This window comes from Astatotilapia calliptera, chromosome 3 (assembly GCF_964374335.1).
Source record: "Astatotilapia calliptera chromosome 3, fAstCal68.1, whole genome shotgun sequence".
Taxonomy (NCBI): Eukaryota; Metazoa; Chordata; class Actinopteri; order Cichliformes; family Cichlidae; genus Astatotilapia; species Astatotilapia calliptera.
In genome coordinates this window covers 18,661,026-18,685,062 of record NC_137424.1, presented here as the reverse complement: position 1 = coordinate 18,685,062, position 24,037 = coordinate 18,661,026, and the positions used below count along the sequence as shown (strand labels likewise).

Here is a 24,037-nt window from a genome sequence, read left to right as displayed (position 1 = left end):
GCGCCGCTGTGACGTAATCGGCCTTGAAATGCGTACTTTAAGGCTGCAGACCCTGAATTGGGATACAGCCACTGACATGAGACAACCCTTCACAATAAAACAGGAAACAAGAAACAGACGCAGACTTGACACTGAACCTATACTAAACACGAGACACAACCTAAGAACTAATCCCTCACTAAGAATAACAGAAACATGGAATACCAATAAACAAAAGCATCGGGATACAAACCATAATACAAAGTAATATAAGAACTGAAAATGCTGGGTCAAAATGACCCAGAACCGTGACAAAAGCCCAGAGTTCAGTTTGGTCTTGAATTCTTTTAGTTTCTTCTCCACGTTCAACGACCGATTTACTTTTTGGTCCTTTGTGAGATGAATTTCCAAATATCTTATTTCTGATTTAACAGGAATCTTACAGTTTATCATTTATGGCAAAGAGTTCACAGTTATTAGGATTTAACGTTAATCCAGATGTCTTGGAGAGTTTTTACATTTTTCACTAGTTATTGGAGCTTGATTTGTTTTATCTTGAAGATGGCTGTTAGAAAGTGTGTGTGTGTGTGTGTGTGTGTGTGTGTGTGTGTGTGTGTGTGTGTGTGTGTGTGTGTGTGTGTGTGTGTGTGTGTGAGTGAGTGAGTGAGTGAGTGAGTGAGAGAGAGAGAGAGCGCGAGAGGTTGCGTCTTGATTTAAATCGAGTAGTTAATAGTCAGTAAGTGTCCGGCTGCTCCTGTATGCGATTAGAATGATGCCACCTTATCCCATAGTCCAGCCAATGATGCGATTCACATTCGTGTATATACGCAGCTAATCAACATGGTTGACAGGCTATGACAGCGTCCTTATGTGTTTTAGCTAGCAAAGCGGCGTGGCTGATGCGGAGTGATACATCTGCTGTTGTCAGGCCTGCAGGTATCAGGCTGTTGTTCTCCTTTATCTCATAGTGGACAGAAATTATTTTTTGCAGTGGCACAAATAATTTGTGTGGCATCAGATTTGATGCCGAACAGCTGATTGTTCTGTAAATAGTTTGAAATGTTTATTTTAAAAACGTCTTGGCTGCATTTTTAGGTAAACAGCTGCAAAAAACTTTGTTGTTTGCATAACTCACATAACTCATAACTCAAACATTACAAAATCCAAACGCTGAACTGCACCTATGCCACAGAGCTTCATTCCAACACATCAAATTAATGACGTTCCTTTCAATGAACCTTGGACACACACAATTAACAGGAGTAACATCCCCACTAATCTGCCTGTTAAACCTAGCTAACCCAGCCTAGTCTTCCGTACATACTGGCGATGGGTATTTATGCACCTCCATACCGTCAGCTGTGAGGAAGACAAACTGTCTTAAACACAAACTGCGGCGGTACTCCCAAGCCAATGGCTTCAGCCGCCTGATGCACAATAGAAAGCAAATCAGTACAACGCCTAATGCAGGTGAAACTGCTGAAACCTAACAGGGGAATAAGACTCCTGATTGAAACAGCTGTGTGAAGCCACAGGCTTACTCTAAAAGGCAACAGCGAACCATAAAACTCTCACCAATAAAACTATATATAAATAATCTAATAAAACCTACAAACTCTTCTGTTGACAAGTTGTTGTGGCTCCTCCAGCAAATGGCCGCAGCAGGCTAAACATGAGGAGGCTGATGACGACAACAACAAACACATGAGATGCACTTCTGCACTATTTGCTCCTTTAATTCCACATGTTACTGTCCACTATACAAATCAGCACATCGAACTATTAAACAAATGCACAGACTGCACAAACACAATGACTGCATCTCACAAGAATTACACCAATTACTACACCAAACTACAACATCGGCCTATGGCATCAATTAGTGCATAAAACATACATCAAGTTACAGCCAAAAATGCATCAAAATGACTCAAGCTGGGGTCAACAGGTTCCCCTCATGCTCACCCGACCTTTCTGCTCATCAGGTGCGGTGAACAGGTGAGTGCAACCACATTTATCACCTAACACGCCCACGAGTCACGCCCCACACCCGTGCACCAATACAAGGTGTGCATTTAAACCAACCCTCTTAATCCAAAACAAAAAGGAACAACTCATATGGCTCCTACACTTGTGCTCAAGAACTCAGTCCTATATTTTAGGTTATTCTGAATAAATCGTTCATGCCCTCTCTTGGGAAAGAAGCTGTTGTGGTTCCTGGTCCTAAATCTAGTCGTCCAAAAGTTCTAAACGACTTCAGGCCTGCTGCCCTCACCTCAGTCTTTGAACAAATCATCAGAAATGTGATTATGGAAGACACTGAACTTCAGCTTGATTCAATGCAGATTGCACATGAGCCCAACAGAGGAGTGGAGGACGCGCTTTTGATTCTACTTCACCTGATTGTCAAACATGTAGAGAGTAAAGGACTTCAGTTCATCGATTTCTCTGCTGCTTTCAATAACACAGCCCCAGATTTCAATCAAAAGACTTTTAGAACAGTTTGAAATCCGGACAAACCTGAGCAAGTGCAGTCATATAAATATCTTGGGGCCATTGAGTCTGTTTTATCATGAGAATGATGCAGGACAAAGTCTTATAAAAGCAGCTTTGTCCCTGCTGCCGTCACTAAACTTAATAACTAATAACTGTTTTTCTGATTTGATTCATCGCATCTACTTTCCAAATATGTGTCTGTCAGGTTTAAATCGATGTGTGTGTTTGTGAAGGGATGACAAATGCTATTATTTTTCTGTAAAGCAAATTTACGTAAAAGTAAAGTAACCTTGATATGTCAGGATGTAGATGTCCCTCCCAAAAACGTCATCAGCCCTGAAACATCGGTACTGTTCCAGGCAGCATTGCTGTCCACACGTCCATCAGAGTGTTAGAGGCGGCTGTCACAGATGTTGTAGTCTGCTCTCTGTTTCCATGAAACAACCACACTTGAAATGATCATTAAAGCTACCTGTACTAAAGGAAGCTGAGAACATGGCAGACGTGGGACTGACTGTGATCAGACTGTGACGATTGTTCTTGAGCAGATCTACAGGTCAGCTGTTCCACATCATGTTTCTAGGATGGAGCCGTTTGGAATAATGCCGCCCTCTGCTGGACAGATATCGTGTTGTCCCTGAGTCCTTCTGATCCTCAGCACTTTCTATCAGGAGACAACGCACCCAGGTCCCATCTGACGTTGTTCACTTGATGTTCTGAAGCCCAGTACGGACCTTAACACGGGCTCCATGTGGACATATTAGATTAAATGTTTTTTAAGACCAGTTTCTTGAATTACATGACGGTGTGATTTTTATTTTGTGCTTTTAGTGCAGAGAGAGTCTCTGTGGAGGTTGGATGTTCTCCCCGTGTTTGTGTGGGTCCTCTCAGGGGACTCTGGCTTCCTCCCACAGTTCACAGACATTCAGGTAGTGGGGTTAGGTTAACTGGTGAATAAGTGTGAGCGTGAACGGTCGTCTGTCTCCTCACCCTGTGTCTGCTGGGATCCACTCCAGCTCGTACATGCCCGTCAGGCACCGTCCTCATACCTGTTCTGGTAAATCCAGTCCTGGAAGACACAGCTCACCTGGAATCTGTGTTCATGTTATAAAATGTTACATTTCATTAGAAGTTGGTTGTATTCCAGTTTTATGTTGCAGTTTTCACTTTTGAAAGGGAAGGTTAGTCCAGCTCAGTCAGATGCTGAATGCTCTCTTTCAGTACGTTGTTGTATTAAACGATGACTCAGCAGACGACACATTGTAGCCATGTTAAAAATCATGCAACAGACCCTTGGTCACAATGTCATTGTGGGGATGTCTAAAGGCTGGCTTCCTTCTAATAACCGTAACAAGTGTTTATGGCGCTCGTTGTGATGCTGGGTCAAAGTTCAGCCTCTGAAGACCTCGACGTGTTTGAAGTTATCCACAGGCTGCGAGGTCCACTTCAAAGGTGTTCTATGTTAGATGTTGGTCAGGTTAATCAAAATGGAAACTGTTGAGTTTACACATTAACCAACATGGTCCAGCACTAAACATCGTAAAGCCTTTAGTTTTTGGAGAGAGGATGCTGCCATCAAATTCAAAATGGGCTAATATTTTTCTTTAAATGTTTCATTTTCTCACTTTGTTTAAAATACTGGTTTATAGGATTTGCAAATGATTGCATTCTGTTCTTAATCATATTTAACACAGCGGATCAAACGTGGGGAAGTGGGTGTTATATTCAGATTGTGGGATACATTTAGGAAATGTAAAACTTTTGATGTTAATGTTGTTTATTTGCAGGGTTTAAAAATAAATGTGTTTATTGTTTGAAACTCATACTTGGCCTTCTACTCTTCATGGCTGCTTAACCAAGCTAACAGGGTGGACAGTCTGAGGAGCTGGGAAAGAAAAGCGTCTGAACTGCTTTAAATTTCTTGAAGACATTTTATCCAAGAAGTTTCTTCAGTTCTGAGAGAACGGCGCGGCGGTGGGTGTGGATAATGTTGCCGAAAGAAAACGGCGGAAGAGGGGCGGCTGAAGAGTAAACTTTCAGAAGTAAGTACTGAATATTATGTCACTTATTTATGTGCAAATGTTTAATAATGAAGAACATTAAAACATTCCTGTTGGCCACATGTTGGCAAAGTTATGTGACATTAGTGATGTTTGTACTTTCAGCGTTTACTTGGTTTTAAAGCCTTTACTTTAAAATATACGCTGTTCAATAGTCGACCTTAATCCTACAGAGAATGTGATGATTTTGTGGATAATTAAAGTCAGTCATATATCCACAAACACAACAAGCTGAAAGTCAGTGATGCTGCTCGGTTTGCAGTCCTGAATATCACGGCACAAGCAGGATTCACTGCACTGTTAATGTTAGCTATGTTATATTGCTGCCTCTGTTCGGTGGTGTCGAGCCAAACGGACTTTAACGTGTGTTTGAACGAGCTGACGGTTCACTCGTTAAGCTGAAAGAAAGATGCTTTAATCACAGCAGTCACACATGTGTCCACTGCACCATCTGGAACTCTTCTTGTTTAGCACTCGTAATAACACAAACACTAAATCCTCCTTCTCTGGTGCTGTTGTGTAGCAGTGTGTACACCTGAGACTGTCACCTGTCTGTCTGTCCTGCACAGGGCTGAACTGGGACAAAAAATCGGCCCGGGCATTTTGACTAGAGACCGGCCCACCAAAAATGTGACGTCATTCAGGGGTAAAAACCGCAAAGGATTCTGGGAACTTGTGGCAAGAGGTACTAGCGCATGCAGGCTTTCAATTGAACTCAGCTACAGAGCGATAAAAAGAAACACAAAAAATAGCCGGTGTTGTGCCAAAAAGTGATTGTCTGCCAAAAAGTGATTGCTCGTATTTAAATTGCTATAAGTAACTTGTTGGGCTATAATATGTGAAACATATGTCAAATGCATCCCTCATGGATGACATAAAGTCATCTCTCCATCTCCATCTCCATCTCCTGCTCTTTTATTTCTCTCTCTTGCTCCATCTCTCTCTGCTGCTCTTCTGTCTCCTCTGTCACAGACTTCTCCACTTTTGATGATAAATCAGCCTGGTGCAACATGTAAGGATTGGCACAATTTGTTAAGATTTTGAGGAGTTTGAGAAACTAACCTTAAGCATAAAATAAAATTTACTATCAGTAACTTCATAGCACCCGCCCAGCAGTATATAAACTCCGTCATGCTAGCTAGTACCAGTTATTCTAAGCGACTGTAAAAAGTCAGCACAACGAAAACAAACTACAACTAAACTTGGTTTATATCTGACACAGATAGACAGCAGGTCATAACTTCTTACCTGAAGTTCAGTTCCTCTGCCACTATGACCGGCGGCCGCCTCGGGTCTCTCCTCCTCTTGCCTCCCCTTTCCCTTATCCACCTGCTGGCCTCCACCACTTGCTGATGTTGCTAAATCTGTGGAAGCTATGCCACAGCTACCGCCAAACAATTCAGTTATTTTTACACATTTGGCAGCGTCTGCCTGAAGGGCTTGTTTCTTTTTGGCCCTAATTTTTTCTGCACCTTCTTTCCTTTTTTTGTTCTCCATTTTCTTTAGTTCATTTATAAGATTGCTAAACAAGGGGGAGGGTGCATCCGCCCTCCTCGGCTGTAATTGGTCCAGCCCAGAGTCGATCATGACCAATTGGCCAATCCAACACCTTTCATTATTTATACCCTTCCAAAAAAAAAAAAAAATCGATCGGCCCATAAAAGCAAAAAATCGCCAGCGGCCCACCGGGCAAATGCCCGGTATGCCCGATGGCGAGTCCAGCTATGGTCCTGCACTCTCTCTCTGTTTCTTTCTCTCTGATTGTGGAATAAAAGTATGAACATGTGTTTATAAGTCACACTTGTGTTTGAATCCTGCACCTTATCACACATTTGATTTCCATGTGTGACGACTGCAAGTGTCCAGAGTGAGGACAGACTGAGGGACCCACTGCTGCACATCATCTGTGAGGCTTTGCAGCCCTGATGATCCACCAGGACAAACTCAGCAGTGTGTGAGGAAGAGGAGGAGGAAGAGCCAGCAGCAGCTGACAGATGGAGAGAATAGACAGACTGTTCCCTGTTTGTGAAGGACTGCTAGGAAAGTTTAACATTACTGTCTGTCCTGAATCAGTCTTATTAGGTAATGTTCAAATAATGTTATCCTCCCAGTGTTTTCAGTGTGGGAGAAAGTACTCAGGGCCTTCAAGTTACACACTATGAAAGGCAGCAACAAGTTTAATGTTCAGAAACCTAAAGTCTGTATCAGCAGCAGAATGGAGCTAAAAATAAACGTTTGTTTCAGTTCTATGAAGCTTTGAGTATTTTGGATCAGTAGCACTGCTGTGTTTGTTGCATCATATTGCTGTAATTGTTTATTTGCTTTATATATTCTGAGCTAAGTTGATCTATAGTGTTACATCATATTCTATAAGGATGTTATGTGTTTGTAGACTTTCTGCCCAGTTTGACCCATTTAGCAGAAGTCAGCCTGTTTAAGGCTCTGATGTCTATTCTGTATGACTTAAAGCAGTTATGACATGGTCTGATTTTCTCACCCAATAAAGGAATATTTCATTTATCAGTCTACTCTTCATTCTATCAGACACAGTTATCACAGCTCGTACATTTGCTTTTTACACATATATGTAAGCACTGAGCCACATTTAGTAATGCCAACATATTAAAATAACAATATTTCTCTCTTATATATGATACATCTATATACACACTGTCACAGATACTTGAGTGTCTTTGAGTGAAGATTTAAGGTGATAGGAAATATAAATAACTGCAACTTGAATCTTTGACACAGAGTTCATGCTTCAGAGTTCAGATGTTCAGAGTTCATGGACCGTTGAGGCTGCGAACTTTAAGGCTGCAGACCCTGAATTGGGATACAGCCATCGACTGTGGAAACCTTGCAAGTGGATCGTAAAGGTTGTTACAGAGTCTTTCATGTCTAAATTTGCCGTTAATAATTATATAATTGTAGGAATCATCTAGTTTGCTTACACTGATTATGTTGGCACTTTGTTAGCGCTACAACAACGGTCAGACCCCCGAGGCATCTAAACTTTAGTAAGAATGTGCACTTTTGACACCTCTGGTTAGCATTTAGTGGTCAGTTTCAAACGTATTTGATTTTTGCTTGTTATGAACAAATTCACTTCACTACTTTTCACGATCTGTAACATCAATGCACATTGTTCCATTTACTGCATATTGCACTTTATTCATGTCTCTCATTCCACCTGCAAAAACATTGTAAAGGTCGTCACAGAGAGTTTTATATATGTATAAATACTAATATTCTCTATTTATTCTGTTTTATTGCCCAGATGTTAGTTAGCCTTTGTTCAATTGTCTTTTATATGTCAATAGATACGTATGTCACAAATAAAAGTTTCTTGTAAATTATGTTTTTGTAAAGAATTTTCTCCCAAATCTCTTACATGCTAACTGTAACGTGTTATTTCTGCTAAAACCTGAACTTAAATGTGTATATGGTGTTTATCTGTTTTTCTCTCTGTTTTAGATGCAAATATCAAATTGGAGTTCTGCCTCCAGGCCAGAATTGCAGGAATGCACCACGTGTTGGCTGTTTCACTGCCCTCTGTGCCCCACTCTCAGCCCTGCTGTCAGGGCAAAGATTGAGCAGCATATAAATGGACACATTCAAAGTGCTTTGCCTTTCAAAGGTATGTTGGTATTAAATATACCTCATAGTTAAAGTCATAAATATGCACTTCTTTTCAGCACCTCTGCAGGTCTTTGTTGACTTAAAAGTTATTTTTCACATTGTACAGTTCAGTTCATTCATCAGCGAGAGAAAAAAGTGTTTTCATTAAATATTTTTCCTGTTCACCACATTTCCTGACAGCTCTTGTGATCCACACCATTTTGCTTTCATTATTGAGGACGGCTTGGATATTTTTGTTAATATGTACAATCTGATTGTTAGATAAACTGACTGCATTCTATACAACTACATTTAAATTACATGTTTTTTCTTTTTTTCTCTCTTACAGACAAAATGATGTGCCGGTGCACTTTCACTGCCCTTCTGTAACATGACAGTCATACAGCGTGGGGATATGGCAAGGCAATTATTGTCATGTCAGCATTCAGGACTGCTCCCCACTGAACTCTCCGTGGAGCCTCGTCTCCCTCTCCATGTCTCGTCTCCAGCATCTAAACCATTTCCTGAATCTTGGGTAGAACATTCATGTGCTCCACCCTCTGTGCTAAATGAAACTGGGGCTTGTGGAAAGTCCATGAAAATGAAACGTCCTCACTGTGGTCTTAGTCTTCTTACAAAAAAACTTCAAGGCTCACATGATGAGGAGGCATTCAAACAGGTCAATAGATGTTTGCCTGGCTTGTCATCCACAGTGTTTTTGTGTAGAGGGACTTCTTCCTCTTTGTTTTTCAGTTTGCAGAGGACATGGAGCTCTTTTTAAAAGCATGTGCTGACGAGCAGAGACTACAGGTCAAAGCGATGTTTGACATTTAATGGACAGATGAAGGCACTGGCTGTTTGTTTGTGTTTTTTATCTGTTGTTTGTTTTTCAGTGTACAGAATTCCAGTTAAACTTATTATAAAATGCTGTTCACTTGTTTCCATACTTATAGTAAAAAATGTAAGTGTAAATGCAACAGCATTGTTTATACTTGTAACTTCAGAGTAAAAAGCTTATTGTTGATATTAACATTAATGTATTATCCTGTAATCAATAATATTTTTATGCATTTTACGCATTAACCCTCTGATCTCTATCCTGGCCATTTGGGGCCACTTCACTTCTCCTTGTTTGACTGCTACACTGCAGTGGACCAAAAGAATGACGCAGGTTTGATCTTAAGGCTCTAATAGTTGTGTGTGTTGTGCATGACATTGCAACGCAAACATGTATTTGCAAGATAGACTGGAATAAATTATGATGCATCAAATATTACACAGGCTGCAGTGAATTGTTGTTGATACAGGTTATTGAGCTTTGAGTTTCCCAGTCAAACGTAGCTTTGACACACATGCTAACACTCTTACTCTTGTACATTTCATAACAAGACACCAAAGCCAAAATATTAGCTCTCAAAAGAAATTCAAAGCTGCAGCTGCAGCACACACAGCAACAAACACTGTTAGTAAATGTGTCCTGGAGTTTCTGCAGGTGCAGAAAGTGCTGCTGCTGTAAGTCAGCCTAACAGCTTCCAGATCACTTATATTTCTGGAAAGATGGCAAGAAGGGCATCACAGCTCATTTCTACAATCTCCCAGATCTTGGAATACAAGCCCCTGTCCCATGAAAACCACTTCACAGTAGTAGGAGTCCACTAAAACCTACAAATGAAGAGTGATCCTGGAAGAAATAGGGCGCACACTAGTGACCTCAACAGTTGCAAGACAGCCTTGTCCCCGATGCTTATATGAAAAAAAATATGAAGATTTATGAAACCATTAGGACTTTATTACTGTTTTATCTGAAAAGCTACTGGTAATATTTAACCTAACTGGGATTTAAAGTGTAAAAAACAGAATGTAGATAAAATTTTGGTTTTGATGAAAAGGAGTGGAGCTTGTGAGCCACAATGTAAGCAGTGTTGCTTTGCTGACATGCACTCGATGCTGGCAGTACAAGCATTGTAGTGGTTCTTATGTTTTTGTAAACTAACTGTATAATATATTGAGCCATTCAACAGTACACAAATGTTTGTAGGCTCCTTTTTGTATGCAACCTGCATGTCTTTCTGAATTAATTGTTTGTTTATATCATGTTTTTCAGGAAAAAGAAGAAGTTAAAGTCAAGTGGAAGCCCTGCTCAACATGGTATGTAGTAACAACTTTGTTGGACGGGAACAGACATTCATACTGTTGATAAATATTTATCACCTCAATTTGAATTCATGTATTTGGACTAAAGTAAATTGGGAGCTGTTAGCTGTCAAGCTGCTCCTCTGTGAGGAGCTTGATAGCTGTCCACCTCCAAAGTTCATTATGAGTTTTGGAGGTGGACATGGTCAAGACTTTTAAGAGTTGGCATAAGACTTCACTTCTTTATAGAGCTTATAGTTGGGGCTGGTTCAGGTCAGCCCTTAGTTATGCTGTCATAGCACCAGACTGCTGGGGGTTAGTGTCTACTCGTGTCATTGTATATATCCAGGAATATGTGCCTGAGGATAGTTGTCATGAAATCAATATTAAATCAAAGTTTTCCTTAATGACCACAGCTGGCATGAGTTCTCCAAAGCTGCCTGCTGTCTCAGGATCTGTCTCCAAAAAGAACCAGGGAGCGCTAACATGTTATGTTCTAGACTGATGAAGAAAATGCACATTAAACATAGTATAAACTCACTATGTTAAGTAATGTGAAGAGGATGCCTTTAGCTCCTATTGGGTTGGTTCCTTGATCAGTGCAATACAGAATCATTCATCTGGTTTGATGTAATGTCCTTCAAACACGTCAAAATGAGGCTCTGTAGTCTGTGTGGCCTCCACATGCCTGTATGACCTCACTACAACACCTGGGCATGCTCCTGATGAAGTGGCAGATGGTCTCCTGATGGATCTCCTCCCAGACTCCAGGACTAAAGCATCTGCCAACTCCTGGACAGTCTGTGGTGCAGTTGGTGGATGGAGTGAGACGTGATGTCCCAGATGTCCTCAAATGGATTCAGATCTGGGGAATGGGCGGGCCAGTCCACAGCATCAATGCCTTCGTCTTGCAGGAACTGCTGACACACTCCAGCCACATGAGGTCTAGCGCTGTCTTGCATTAGGAGGAACCCGGGGCCACCCGCACCAGCATTTAGTCTCACAAGGGGTCTGAGGATCTAATTTCAGCACCTAATGGCAGTCAGGCTACCTCTGCCGAGCACACGGGGGGCTGTGCGGTCCCCCAAAGAAATGCCACCCACACCATTAGTCACCCACTGCCCAACCATCATGCTGGTGGATGTTTCAGGCAGCAGAAGGTTCTCCAATATGTCTCCAGACTCTGTCACAAGTACTTAGTGTGAACTTGCTTTCATCTGTGAAGAGCACAGGGCGCCAGTGGCAAAGTTGCCAAGCTTGGTGTTCTCTGGCAAATGCCAAACATCCTGCACGGTGTTGGGCTGTAAGCACAACCCCCACCTGTGGACGTCGAGCCCTCATACCACCCTCATGGAGTCAGTATCTGACCGTTTGAGCAGACGTGCATATTTGTGGCCTGCTGGAGGTCATTTTGCACAGCTCTGGCCTTTCTTTCCTACCCCACAGTACCTTTCCTTATCTTTTGTTTCCTACTCTTTTACTTAGTCTTTGATCACGGTTGTCTTTCTAGATAATTAATGTCATTTGTTCTGGGGCGAGTCACTGGCTCGGGTGCATTCTGGGACTGTCAGTTCACCAGTGTGCTGGCATGCTTCTTAACAAACACACCACTACAGCAAACATCTCAGTTGTACTTGTTGATTTCTTCAACAAAACACTGAACAAAACATGTCCTTGTGAGTGTGCTGCCTGGTGCTTTTACATTTTGTGGTAATTTGAGCAGCCCAGAAAGCATCCCATGAATTCAATTATGTTATTGTATCTGAACATGTGCACGAGTCATTAAATTAGATGGGAAAGAATGATTCAGGGTAAACAACTGCACCAAGGGAATTACATTTTTCTTCTCAACATGTAAAATGTCTGTTGATAAGCAATTTCTAAAACAGACATTATAAAAATCACATTAAACAGATGTGATTAACTTTTTATTCTAGCAAACATAACATCAATGATGACACAATCAGTCTTCATCAGAAGTGCTCAAATCACTCTCATCGTCTGAAACGTCCTCCTCCTCCTCTGAGTCCATTTCCAGGAGTGGTTGGTGGCTGAGGATTCTCTTGTACACGTCCTTTACTTTGAGCGTTTCAGCTTTCAGTTCACTTTGTTTTTAAACCAGGCTATGGAGTCCTTTCTGTGCATCCTCCGACATGCCAACAAGGGAGGCTGTAAAAACAACAAAACTATTAAATATAAGTAAAACAAACAAACAGACAAAAAAACTCACCTCATAAACACAAGGAGTTAGGATCATGTAATAAACTTTTTTTAAGGGAGAAGGCAGTGTTAGCTAGCAACCCAAATATAGGTAAAAGATCCAGTAAGACTTTAGCATCTGCTATTATTTTCAATCAATTCATCACCAAATGTATAAATAAATAAAAGATGTGCTTACAGTCTGAGGAGATTGTCCCCAACACCACAGATCGCATTCGCAACACTGTCCAGTGATGCTGCATCTCCCTGCAAAGGATCATCTCCTCCTCTCTCAGGCGCCTCACAGCCATCACCTTCTCAAAGACCTTTCTCTTTGTCCGGAGGTCAGCAGCAGCTGCAGTTTAACAACATCAGATGGGAAAACATAGCAGCATATTATGATTCAAGAACAAAACATTCAACTGCTGCTCAGATACTGGGAGTTTGTTTAAAAAGGATATTTAGAAATCAAGAGCTTACGTTCACTTGTGCTCTGCCAGGGCCAAACGTCGCTCTGCATGAGGGCATCACTGGATACGATTTGCTTTGTTGCTTGTTTCCTTGTTGTAGTCGTCAACAGCAGCCGCCAAGCGTTTCTTCTCATCTAAGATGACCTTGTGAATTCTGTGTCGCCTCTTGTTGCTATCTGTAAATAATCATAAAAAGGAACACCTTCACATAATGCATATATTTACATTTTAATCTACACTCATCAATTCGTTTGCTAGAACAAATCACATCCAGCTTAAACAAACCTGGATCTGATTTTATTCTGTTTACAAAGTAGCTGTACGAGCTGTACAAACTGAGCATCAAACGGTCCGTTTCAAAGAAACTGTGACACCATTTTGTCTGTAAAGACTTTGTGTTCGCACTCTGATGATGACGACAAGCTCCTCTACTCGTGCCTGCAACGCTCCAAGGCTGCCATCAGTTTGATCCGTTTCAAAGTGAGAGGAATATTAATCAGAACACAGGATGAGTAACAGTCACCAAACTACAGTGGACTCTGTAATCACTGACTTGATGATATTCATTATAAGACATCTGGAGCCTTCATGTGCTGCATTATCATGAGATAACAAGTATGTTGGTGTTCAGCTTTATAAAACCAACTAGTACGACATCACTTCAACCCAGGTCCAATCCAATTTGATCAAACGCAACAACTCTGCCATCAATTCTGCTTTTACAAGCTTATTTTTCATTGTTTGTTGACACTGTCAGAAAGATCTTAACTCTAAGTTCTTTAATGAGGCCATGGTGGGTCCTGTTGTTATACACGAGTGCATTATATTGAGACTCACCTTCAGCCCATTGCTGCAGTGTGTCGTCATCCACACCCAGCTCATTTCTGCTCGCATTCAGGCTCTCCACTTGTTCTCTAAGGATCCTTATGATCTAAGAATACATTAATAAATGTCATTCATATGGACATTTTTAGAGTACTGGTGTTTCCCCCCCATTACCACACACATTAAAATGGGTGTTGAAAAAATGACCTTTAGATATCTCTGGCTCAAAGTGCGGCCCAGTTGTTCCACTTTCCTTTTGTTCCAGCCCAAAGCCAGGAGGCTCAGCATGTCTGTTCGCCCTGCATTTCAGTTAGTATACAAATAAGAATGAATGAGCAGGAGACTGAGTGGAATCTCACACACAGACACACACCTGCTTTAGACATGTACTTCGTTGTGATGGCCGCCCTAGACAGGAAACTGTTTACTTGCTCCACCTCTTCTCCAACTGTAGAACCGGCCCCATCCTGAAACGCACCTCCCCATTTGATCTATAGAAAGGAGGTCACAATACATGACTGCTGAATTCATTCAACCTTATAACAAAATGTCTTAAACGTATCCAAGACTACAAGCTGCAGTATACCTCGCACATCCAAGTGTGAGCTACTCAAAATGAAGTACACATTAAGATAAAGTCAAGTAAATAGTATTACGACAACACCAAGAGAAAAACAAAATAAATATCCACCCATCCAAATATGTATCCACACACACACACGTATGAGTATATGGTTATGGCGTTAACGTCATTTTAACAAGATTAACGCTGACAGCACTGATATATATGTGTATCTTACATCATTTGTGTGTCTCTGGATGTATTTCACAAACTCAGCAACTTCCTCATCTTTCTCAATGAAGACACCTTCAAAGTTCCCCTGCTCTGAAGTGCTGAACGAACACGGTGACAGTTGTTTGAAAAGAAACATCAAAATACAATTTTTGTACAAATCCATATTTGATTTATGTACACAATGCATAACGTACCTTGCATTTGATTGAAAGCGATAAAGCTTGCAGTTTCCATCAACTGAGACGGCGAGCATGTCTGGAGTGCAGGCAGGGCAGCTAAAGCATGGCTCCTTGCACATCCTGTCCACCTCACACTTTACAGCACTCCACTCCAAGAAACTTTTGCTGAAGGCATCAGCTGATATTCGGCCAGTCTTTTAAGTAGAGGACAAACAACAGAATATTCACGGACAGTCATCATAAACATTGATTTGCACAATTTCCTTAAACTTGACAAATTTAGAAACTCACCCTTCCAAAATGGGCTGTTCGTTCATCCAGCACTTTGACAAAGGCCTTAAGTGACATCCCTGCTGCAGCTTCTTAATGTCATAGAAAGACTGAAAGACATCCATTGAAAACAGGGTGCAGAAATTTAAGGTGCCAGGCCAATATCCACCACCCTGGAAGTCCTTAACTGAGGGGGACCACATTAGGCCACAGCTGGTGCAGCTCACCACTGGCAGTGCAAGGTTATAACGGCCTTTAGGAAGGATAAGGAGAAATCCAGTCATGGCTCAACAAAGACATTCATTTTTTCCCATGTTGTTTTCAAAGCGGTCTGGTAAATCCAAATGACCTTTGACAGGTGCCCACATATACTGCGGGCCGAGGGTAATTCAAAACAATGTAGCAATGTACAATTTGCAATAAAACCTGCAAACACATCTATTGTGTATGTACTGTGTGACAAAAGAGCAACTTACCATTTATGGTTACAAGAGCCACAATTGCACCGGGTGAAACCTCAACGTTACCTGCTGGGCAGTCACACACAGTCTGGTCTTTGCACAGGCAACAGCCGAACTAACATTAAAAACACACAATATATATAAAAAGAATTGGAAATTAAATGATACACAATAAATATACAATAACAGCACACACTCATAGTACATAGCAATAAATGCATAAGACTTAAAAACCGTACATATTGGATTGTGAAACTCTGATGAAGGCTGCAAAAACCCTCCTGTTACTGCCTCTCTGCTGTGCAGGACAAAGCGTGTGTGAACTGCAATATCACAGTCAGCACAAAGGAATGGAAGAGGCAGGCAGTCCAGACACCTCACAACTACTTGTTTGCCACACTGACACACACGGTGTGACTGTGGATCCAGAGTAGCTAACATATTGTCTATAAGACAAGGCCTGGCCTCTTTCCACTTTAGCAAGGACACCATGTTTCTGATCGCCCAGTGAGTAGCAGCTGACTCAGACGACGTCTCACAAGTCATGGCTGCGTCCTCTTCTCCATCCTCCAACAACTGAAGGAGCTCCTGACGAAGCACCTCAGTTCCACACACTAACAGAAAAAAAATAAAGAAACTCTTCCACAAAGTGAAAAACACTCTAGGCAGTATGTTTCTTAGGACTGCACAAAAGCCCTGCCTAACTCAACTATAACAACAAATATAAAAGTAAAGGAATCACAATATATACAAGAAGGTAAAGTACCTTTTGTTGGGTTGACACTGGCAACATAACTAGGTTCTTCACGTGGACACTGATGCAGATCTGCAGACACTGGGGGGAAAAGAGATTGAAGAATATTTACTTACTGAAATTCTTTGGTGAAAACAAGTTGTGAGATAAAATCAATGGTTGTGAGAACACTGACCACGTGGCAACTAGTACTTCGACTGGATGATGGTCTTTGAGGAATAAAATCTCCCTGTCTGTCAAGGGCGGCATCACTTACATTTTGATTAGATACCTTGAGTTTGTAAATGATCAGATTACATAATTGGAATACAATGTATCCAATTCAGGGTTGCAGGAGGATGAAGCCTATCCCAGCTGATACAGGACAAAGACAGGCTGCCAGTTTATTGCAGGGCTAACACGATATGTGTAACAGAAAATCCACTTAAATGTTTGATATTTCTTATAATAATCATAATTATGACTATTATTTAAAGGTTTCTTTAAATAATACATTTTGATTTTTTATAACCTCTAAAATATAAACCTGAGCTGTTTCAGATTCTGACCTCTGACCTCACTGCAGCTCCCTCTTGGAAGTACGTCTGCTTCTTGTCTACCCCCAGTGATGACCGCCTGCCCTTGATATCACGTACTGTACCTGAGGAACAAAAAAGGACAAACACTTGCCTTCATTTAAGAAGTACATTCATACAGAGGTAATCTATGGAAACACACTAGTTCACCCTTTGGGAGAAATCAGTTCCTGTGAAACATTTCTGTAAATGAACATCATGTGGAGAATGAATGAAATGAGTTCTTCAGGTGACTCAGCAGTCCCACACTGACAAATGAAATCTAGTTAAACTATTAAGCATATTTGCTCTTCTGAAATCTGTGTTAAACAACAACAAACATAAATTAGTAACAAAAAATACAGCTGAGTAGAGGCTTTACAAACCACCAGCAGCCATAATGCTAAATTTTAATCTTCAAATGTTTCTGAGCCGTCTTCAACCTGCTTTTAACACATTAAAGTCCCACAGTCAATGCAGCCTGACTCAATCCTAGATGTTCAGCACACAGAGACACAGAGGTGCCGTTTAAAGTTTAGTGATAACCTGAGTCACTGATCATTTGCAGTATTACAGAGTCTGGCAGTCTTTGCATGATGTCCACGTCACTGTGAGTTTCTAGCTGACTCTCAGGTGTGACAGGTGTGCCAGCAGGAAAGAGTAATAATAACCTGCATCCTGAGGTTTGTCATGCAGGATTAAAGCAGCCAGGCTTTGTTCACACAGCTAGGATTGTATTTTACACTGACCCTGGGTCAGTATAAGTATCATACAGTTTAAACGAAGCACTGAAACTTGCACATATTTATTACAGATGCACTGAAGCTAATCGAGATATTTGCTGTCAGTCTGTGGCTGCGATTAAACACTTTACTGGAAACTTTATTAACTAGTAACTTCATCAGTCATGACAGAAGCTAATATTTCTGTGCTAACATCGTTTAAACAGTAACAGCTTTCCTCCAATATAAGCTAACGTTTACACCGTAACTTTAAGCTAGCACCATAAAGACGGTAAAACACGTAATAACATCTACAAATGCATCTTAAAGCTGTTATATTAGCACTCGGTGTATTACTAACATAACCACATTAACATTACTGACACTCGCTGACTTTTAATAGTCATTCTATAAATGCTGTCCGTTTAAATGGTCTTACCTGGTGGTCCATATGGTCCATAAGTGAAGCAGAGGGAGCCTGACCATGCGTCACACGTTTGACGAGTTGGGAGTGAGAACGTGTTGGGCTATAAGGAACACACTCACTTCCTGAGCCCTGGGCAATAAGAGACGTTTTGTGTTTTATGATTTATTGATATGTTTGATCCTTTCTGAGCTGCGTTAATGAAGCAGTCATTAGAGCACCATGTCCGCTAGAATAGTTCTGTAGTTTGATGCTTGAGTCGTTGCAGACTTGTTGAAACTCCCTCACCCGTCAAAGCAGCGTCTTTGTTATTCGCGTCCAGCAGATGGCAGTGTTTCACTGTCTGACGGCTGTCTGAAGCTTCAGCTGGATTATCCGTTTAAATGAGATCGTTTTATAAAACTTACAACAACAGGCCTGAACCTGCTCAGCTCCAAAGAGCTGGCTAAACGATGGGGCATGTTCAGAATCTTCCTGAAGTTTAACAATTTCCCAAAAAGCTCCACAAAGTGAATTTTCATATAAGACAAGAAGGAAAGAACAGGGTGTGACGTGGAAGGGGCCCTCTGGCAAACAAATTACTGCTTTTATTAAGTTACAAAACTCGCAGTCCTGTTCACGAGTGATCAGAGAAGGGAACAGGAGGTGGACAGATGGATCGGTGCTGCGGCTGCAGACTCTTCACCAGTCCCTCTTTACCAGTCGATTTACGTCCTTACCCTCTGTCACAACGGGACTGAACGGACTCACGCGTAGGCTCTGAGTAGGGAACAATAAAGGTTTTTTATTTACAGAAGCACCAGGTGATCTATTTACACAGTGGGGAAAAGACGGGTTCCGGGAATCCACACACGAACAGGAGGGGGGAAAGACACTTGCAGTCCACACACGCTCCAAAGTCCTCACTCCATCCACGCTCCACGCTCCTCTTCACACTCCACAAGAAACACAAAAGCTCGCTCCAATCCTCACACACTTGATCGCTCAGGTAACACAGGGGCAGGTCCAGGGAAATCTATTCACAGAGATGCAAAAGGTTACTGTAAGAAGATCGCTAGGGAAACACGAGGACGAACTGAGCTGGGGTTAACACTGACGAGAGTCGGCAACGGTCCAGCGACGAGAAATACAGGGCTGCCATCTTATAAGGGGACTGGAACACTGTTGGGTGATGAGCCACAGGTGTCACCAGGTGCGTGGGCCAAGGGCAGGAGCCCACAGATGAGCTCCGCCCAGGCAGTGAGAGAAGGAGGGAGGGAGAGAGCGGGGACAAAATCAAAACAAAAAAACACATGTAGCCACACTGAGGCGACCGGGTAGACACAGGGACCCTGACACCCTCGCCTTTTTCACAAATGTCATGTATGAAAATCTATAATAACTCCAGTTATACGGATATCAATATCCTCATAAGTGAGGATATTGATAAACTGATTTGAACTTTTACTGATTTCTGTTTAGATATAAATTGATTCAAAGTGGTCAGATATGCAGATTCTGACCTTTCCTCTGGCAAATATATAAACTCACTGAGAACAGTTTGACTTTTCAGAGAGTTTCCTATCTATCTGTATTTTTACTTTAATAGTTAAGCACGATTAACATTTAGGAAAATGGAAAAATAAACAAGTTAATAAATGAAATGAAATAATACTGATTTATATATTCACTCTGTTTACTTTTTCCATATAGAAATACAATGAAGACTTCCATGTTCCTGCTGGTGGCGCTCTCTGGCACTGTGCTCTGCATGACTAACGGACGTGTTCAGAAAACCAGCAGATCATCAACATGATCCCACAAGGGGGATGTGATGATCTGATAGCAAACAGAGATAATAATGGTAACTGTAAGCGCAAGAATACCTTTATCATTGGTGACTTTAATCAAGTTAGAACAATTTGTGATCCAAGCAATTGTATCAATGCAAATAGAAATCTTTATAAAAGCCCCACAGACGTGCACATTCTGTATTGTAAACTGCTGGGACAAACAACGATACCCATTGTACATCCAGATACAGATGAAAAGGCGTATTGTAATTGCATGTGATAAAATCAATACTTTCCTTCAGCCTGTGCACTTTGAATGTTGCTCTTGAGTTGAGAGATGCTGTGAGCTTGCTGCCATCTTTAAACATCACTTCATGATGCTGGTTTAGATGCTTTATAAGACTTTGTTACGTTTCTTAAACAGTGATGAAAATAATAAAGAGGAAATATGAGAGAAGTGATTTTCAGTGAATGTTGAAAAAAATCCCACAATAACAAAAATGATGGCAACATTGCTACACTTTGCTTTCTTAGCTTGCATATTGTACATTTTCACAGTTGTTTCTGATTGGCTCCATCTTCTCTCGTTGTCACAGCTGTTGCTCAACTTTCAGCACTCATTCAATTAAAAAAACAACAAACAAAAAAACCAAGCTGCTGCTGGTAAGGTTGGCATTCTTGCAAGACTCAGTAACACAAAACAAATAAAAAAATGCACATCCCATGTTTATCCCATGTGATTCCAGGCTGAGTTTATGCATTTATGCTTATTTGTTTATAAAATATTATAAGCTGGTCTGAGGTCATTTGTTACTAAAGAAAAACAAACAAACACTGTGTCATTATTTAATCCACTAAAACTAAGACACAATGCAGAAGCAGTGTGTGAAAACTAAGTGCACCTTCACTGGTGTAGCATCTGCCTTAGAAACAATGAAGTCAAATGAAACTGTTGAATCATCTCTATGTGCTAAAGGCTCATTTTAATGCAGCATTAATCACGTTGCTTTAACAGTGCTGCATTTTAATAATGTTTATCACGTTCTTTGTAGATTTTAATTATCACCATCGTTGCTGTGAGAACATGTCTGGTTGGAGCAGGCGGCACTCAGGGATCATGTTGTGTGGAAGAAGAGTCATGTGATTGTTTTTTTAAAGATTTTTTTCTATGAGTGCACAGAGTGTGAAACAGAAAGATAGGATCGACAGAGAAAGCTGATCATGTCTGTTGTGACACCTGCGATCTCTGACTAGAGTTTTAGGTTTTGTCAGGCAGCTAACACAAAGAAAGCCTGGCTTCATTGTACAAATACAACTTACATATACAACACATGACATATTACACAGAGTCATTATTTATTCAACAAAAACTAAGCCAGATGCAGTTTTTGGATTTTATTTCAAAATGTTCTTATTCTGATTGTTTACTTAATATATTTAGACACATTTGGTTTATTTCTATAAAAATGATATTTTACACAAAACTTCAAACAGCTGCCTGCAAACATGGCTCTTTATTGTAAAGCCAGGTATGAACAACAACCTGCAGCTGCATGCTGTTGTGCTCATTGGTGTCACATTAGGTTCTGAACCACAAACAGAGAAGTTTCTTAGAACTGCTGGGCTAGTGATGTAGGTGTTGATGCAAATGATGGCTTAGGGTGGTGCTACGACAGTGTATAAAAACTGAAGCTCCCAGAGCCAAGTGTTATTTGTTCTTCCGTAACTGAGGTGAACTATAACCTGCTCAGGTAGAATTTAATAACAGCGTGTCTGAACTGCTCGTCTCCAGGCTTCACGTCTCATTCTGTAAGAACTTGTTGTTTGTTTATGAACTTTTTAGAAACAACAGACTTTTGTATACTTCCAAGAAAGAGGGAGAACTTACTCTTCTGCCACACTCACGTTCATCTTTATCTGTCATCAGTTCAGATAAAAGCATCACTGATTATTCTGAACACTGTTTTAAAGCTTCTGCGTCACTCTGATTTCTTCTTAAAGTTGGCAGACAGGATTGTGAAGAAGGACATAGTGGATCCCCCCTTTTAATGAGCATATTATCTGTGAACACTGAATACAAACAACCTAAATGCTCATTAAAGAAGCAGGTTGGCTCATAAAGTGCTCTGTACTTGTTTTATGCAAGTGCTGTTTCTGGAAACAACCACCATCTGTAATCAACACAGGACTTATTGAGCTGTCAGGTGTGCAGACAACATGGCACATTTTGGGAACACCTATAGTTGATGTCTTAATTATGAAAATAGCTACTATGTAGTTGATGCTTCCTGTTCTGCCAGAGCAGGTGCAGCCTTTGTGGAAGTGGGTTCCACTGGACCAGCGTCTGTGAACGATCCACTGTGGGTGATTTTTTTTTTTTGACCTTACATCTGTGTGTAAGGACCAACCACAACCATCTAAAATCTTTGCATGTTATTTTATCTTCTGTGTAAGAAGTACACAGCATACCCTGATGATCAGCTTCAAGGGTTCTCAGTGTAGGATGCATACAGTATGTCATGCTGAAATATAGAGCACTTACAATAGAACCCACTAGAAACCAATTATTTTAGCCTGGTTCCTTAAATCTATGGCATTTTTCCCATGCTGACTGATATGCTGCTCAGTGTCTTTTGCTGTCTGTCATGATCCTGGGCCATGTTGGCCCAGCATTCTTAGTTTTCATATGTTTTGTGTGTTGTTCTTTATTTATGCCATGGTTTCTGTTAAGATGTTCCTTATTTGATTACCTCCTGTGTGCCCCTCTGTTTATCTGTGAGCCCTCGTTTCCCCTCCTTGAGTTTTATTCCATGTTTTCCCAGCCCGTTATGTCCGTGCTCTCCCCGTGCTGTCTCTCCTCCTCTCTGAACCTCCGTGTACTTCCTGTTTTACTTTGACAGTCTCCCGTCAGTGTTGCGTTCACTCCTGCCGTGTCTTGTTATGATTATCAGTGTCACCTGTGTTCCCCGTGTGCTCCCACTTCCCTCGTTAACCCTCTGTGTATTTATGTCTGCGTCTCCCTCAGTTCTGTGTCGCGTTCTCCCTCATTCATGGCCGTGTGTTTCTCTGTGTATTACGTTATAGTTTCCTCGTTTAGGTGGTATGGTTTCTCTCTCCAGCAATAAAGCTGTGTTTTGAGTTCATTCCTGCCTCCGTGAGCTTGCGTTTGGGTCCTCATCCTGCCTGCACACAGCCGCAACCATGACAGTCTGCTTTTAAATCAGATGTCACTCTGAACATAAACACAAGCCACAGCAGCCCAGCTGTCTTAGCTGAGTACAAGGATACATTTACTCTCTTTGTGTAAAATATTGTGATGATTTTACATTATATTAGGCAGGCAGCTGCCCAAATTAAACCGTGACTATTAGCAGTTTGGTTATTTTGAACGCCTCGGCTGGAAAAAATTCAAAATGGTTTGTAAGGTTGGCCACAGCTTTGTATGTAAAGGGGAGTTAGAAGATTGCTTCATATTTTAAGATTGATTAAGATTAATTAATATTTTTAATTGTTTTATTTTACATCTCACCTTTTACACTGCATTGAGTTGCTGCCATGTGATTGGCTGAGTGTACATCGTTCTTTGTTTCAAAATGGACTTAATGCTTGGTTGAACAGTTGTGATGTTTATCTCCTTTAGATTTATTTTTTATTGTCATGATGAAAAATGGTTTGTTGGTTCATACCTATGAAGTTACAGTGTTTCTGAAAAGCCTAAAAAGATGCATTGTTACCATAGTAAACTTCAAAACAGACTTTATTATATGATATAGTTATAAAATTGGATAAAAACTGACTTCAGCATAATATAAAATAATGTGTTGTCACTATGTATGCATTGGTCAACTTTCAGATCTATGAAGTTCAGCTCCCCCAGCTGTGTCTCCCTTCTGTGGCCCATTCCCTCATTACTACCCTGTGTATTTAAGCCCTGTGTTTTCCCACGCTTGGTGTCGCGTCGTACCCTCAGACCCTGCCTGTGTGTTCCTGCTTGGTTTCATGGTTTGGTTTCTGTTTTTGTTTCATGCCAGCAATAAAAGCTGTGGTTTTAGTTACATTTCGTCTCGGAGTCCTGCATTTGGATCCACATTTCCACCTGCCCGCACTCAGAGCCCTGACATCAGCATAATATAAAATAATGTGTTTTCCCGATACCTGATTTTTAGCACTATGTATGCATTGGTCAACTTTCAGATCTATGAAGTTCAGCTCAGTTATCTATGTTTTCATTTTTAGTTTCCATTTGCATTTAGATGCACGGCCGATTCTCTGATGTGTGATCTGTTTCTACCTGTGCTGATGCTAGCAGGACTAAAGCTGAT

General features: G+C 41.0%; 1 protein-coding gene and 1 long non-coding RNA gene across 2 annotated transcripts in view; one reads left to right on the top strand and one right to left on the bottom strand.

The window, feature by feature from the left end:
• LOC145422992 (NACHT, LRR and PYD domains-containing protein 12-like) overlaps positions 1-24,037 on the top strand; it is a 436,730-nt gene that overhangs the window by 237,321 nt on the left and 175,372 nt on the right. The window lies entirely within an intron of this gene.
• LOC145426055 (uncharacterized) lies at positions 18,708-19,176 on the bottom strand. The gene is made up of 2 exons (XR_013906828.1): positions 19,041-19,176; positions 18,708-18,958 (listed from the first exon to the last, which is right to left on the bottom strand). It is a non-coding gene; the product is annotated as an uncharacterized LOC145426055 (long non-coding RNA).